Source organism: Neophocaena asiaeorientalis, unplaced genomic scaffold, assembly GCF_003031525.2.
Source record: "Neophocaena asiaeorientalis asiaeorientalis breed wild unplaced genomic scaffold, Neophocaena_asiaeorientalis_V1.1 scaffold91, whole genome shotgun sequence".
NCBI lineage: Eukaryota > Metazoa > Chordata > Mammalia > Artiodactyla > Phocoenidae > Neophocaena > Neophocaena asiaeorientalis.
Genome location: NW_020173198.1, coordinates 5,128,537 through 5,131,646, shown reverse-complemented (window position 1 = coordinate 5,131,646; position 3,110 = coordinate 5,128,537). Strand labels below are relative to the sequence as shown.

Genomic DNA, 3,110 nt, shown 5'->3' with positions numbered 1-3,110 from the left:
TTACTTTGTTCTTCTTTTTCTCTTTCCTTAAGGTATAAAGTTTTGTAATCTTTCTTTCTTTTTTTGGGGGGGTGGTTCTTGTCATTTATTAAAATTTAATTTAATTAATTTTATAAGTGGTGCTGGGAAAACTGGACAGCTACATGTAAAAGAATGAAATTAGAACACTCCCTAACACCATACACAAAAATAAACTCAAAATGGATTAAAGACCTAAATGTAAGGCCAGACACTGTAAAACTCTTAGAGGAAAACATAGGCAGAACTCTCTATGACATAAATCACAGCAAGATCCTTTTTGACCCACCTCCTAGAGAAATGGAAATAAAAACAAAAACAAATGGGACCTAATGAAACTTAAAAGCTTTTGCACAGCAAAGGAAAACATAAACAAGACGAAAAGACAACCCTCAGGATGGGTTCTTATCATTTTAATTAGGTTCACCATGAAAAGCAATAACCTCAGCTAACCGCTCTGCCTTCTTCTTTCACCAACTCCCATCTCCCTTCACATGCATACAGCATAGACACCCCAAAACCCTCCTCCCAATGATCCACCCCACTCTCATTGTGGGAAGAAATGTCACAAAATGAATTTAGCCTCTTTCACCCAACATGAAACAGGATGAATGAAAGTATCTTTATGAAGAGTTCTATGGTGCTGTTATCTTATAGTGGAGTCAGAGGCAGATATAGAGGCTAAGGCTAAGTGAAGCCCAGGGATCTCTTAGAGATCAGAATTTTCTGGGGGGGGCACAGAGCCCAGAGTTTGCCCAGAAAGGGGGATATGAATAAGAGGGTAGGAACTAGGATGGGCTAGACTGAAAGTTTTTCTGAGTACTGTGAGGTTAAGGCCACCTAAAAATTTATTCTCCTTCCTTTCCCCATGCATTCTCCAGCTCCCAGGTAGAAGGGTAGGGGGGCTCCTGAGCACGGAACAGTCAGAAGGTTTTATCTGTGATTCCCAGAGCTTTAGGCAGGCAGTGAGTGAGGCACATCCGCTGGTGCTGCTTGCCCTCTTCCCTCAGCTCAGGGCTGCTTCTCTCTGCCTGTAAGCACTAGGTCCTACAGGTTGTCAGATAATGATACCATTCCCTTGACCACATCACTCTCATCCACCACTGCAAGCTGGTGAACCTCTGCTTCCACCAGCCTATTGATGATGGTCTCCAGAGTCTCATGCAGGTAGCACTCGAGGACACATTTATAGTGATATGATTGATGTCGCAGGGCTTTGGCTACAGACACACACACCTAGGTTGTTGTAGGTCTTTTCTGCTGCCTGATAGATAGCATCAAACTTGTAAAAGATGTTTACCACATGACCTTTCGCATTCACCACTGGCAGGGCTGAGAACTGGTGCTGTACAGAGATGCCCAGAGCCACATACAGCAGATCATAACAGTGTTGGCATAGAAGCTGATTTGTAGCTCTTCCAGAGACTTAGACATGAACTCTGGCTTGGGAACTTAGTGATAAACAATTTGAGGAACTTGAGACTGCATTTGTGGATGAGGATGTACAAGATATTGCCTGATTCTGGGTTAACAACTGGCAGCCTGTGGATCTTGTTTTGAATTAATGAAGAGACAGCATCAAACATGCTGGCATTAGGAGAAATGCAGGCAAGTGGTTTAAAGAAGTCCTGTATGCACACCTCCTTCCAAGTTTCTGTCTTGTGTTCTTCCAACTCATAGATCTGTACCAAGGCTGATTTATAGTAACGGTGCAGGATATTGATGAAATCAGTGGTAGTCCACATGCCCACAGGTCCTTGCTTTTTGCTGTCCCAGAAAGGGGCAGCTTGTATACCATTAGTCACCAAAGCAAAGAAAGCTTTCTTCACCTGCAGGGAAGTAGCAAATACAACCAAATTGGAGCTTGTGAGAATCAAGTCATAGCAGCAAGAGACTCTATAAAGGAAGTGTATATGCTTTGTTAGATTCTGGGGTCTCTTGAGGACGCTCATTTTTCCAGAGTTGGTAACTCTCAAGACGTGGCCATCTCCATTGCAAGAGGCACTGGCTGGGTTCATTCACTTTAGGAACCTTGCTTTTTTTTTTTTTTTAAATAGAGATGTTTATTGCATTAAACTTCCCTCTTAGAACTAGTCTTGCTGCATCCCATAAGTTTTGGTATGTTGTGTGTTCATTTGTGTTTGTGTCAAGATATTGTTGGTTTCTCTTTTGATTTCTTCTTTGACCTATTGGTTGCTCAAGAGTGTGTTGTTTAATTTCCACACATTTGTGAATTTTCCAGTTTTCCTCTTGTAACTGATTTCTAGTTTCATATCAGTCAAAAAATATACTTGGTATGATTTCAATCATCTTACAGTTGCGATTTGCTAGGTTTGTGTTGTAATCTAACATATGATCTATCCTGGAGAATGTTCCATGTGTGCTTTAGAAGAATGTGTATTCTGCTTCTGTTGGGTAGAATATTCTATACGTGTTTGTCAGGTCTATTTGGTCTAAGGTGTAGTTCAAGTCCAACGTTTCATATTTATTTTCTGTCTGGATAATCTATCCATCATTGAAAGTCGGGTATTGAGGTCTCCTACTATTATTGCAGTGTTGTCTATCTCTCCCTTCACATCTACTGGTATTTGCTTAATATATTTAGGTGCTCTGATTTGGGTTGTATATATATTTACAGTTGCTGTATTTCCTTTATTAATTAACCCCTTTATCATTATATAGTGACCTTCTTTGTCTCTTGTTAACACTTTTGACTTAAAGTCTATTTTGTCTGATATAGGTATAGCCACTCCTGCTCTCTTTTGGTTTCCATTTGCGTGGAATATATTTTTCCACCCCTTCAGTTTGAGCCTGTTCATGTCCTTAAGTCTGAAGTAAGTCTCTTGGAGGCAGCATAAAGTTGGTTTCTGTTTTTTAATCCATTCAGCCACTTTGTGCCTTTTGATTGGAGAATTTAATCCATTTACATTGAAAGTAACTATTGATAGGTAAGGACTTACTAATGCCATCTCATTAATTGTTTTCCAGCTGTTATGTAGTTCCCTTTTTCCTTTCTTTTTTGCTGTCTTTCTTTCTGTACTGGTGATTTTCCATAATTGAATGCTTTGACTCCCTTCTCTTTATCTTTTGTG

The 3,110-nt window shown here is 40.1% G+C and overlaps 1 pseudogene; it reads right to left on the bottom strand.

Moving 5' to 3' along the window:
* Positions 1-1,029: 1,029 nt before the first annotated feature.
* LOC112399272 (5'-AMP-activated protein kinase subunit gamma-1 pseudogene) lies at positions 1,030-2,036 on the bottom strand (annotated as a pseudogene).
* Positions 2,037-3,110: the final 1,074 nt, after the last annotated feature.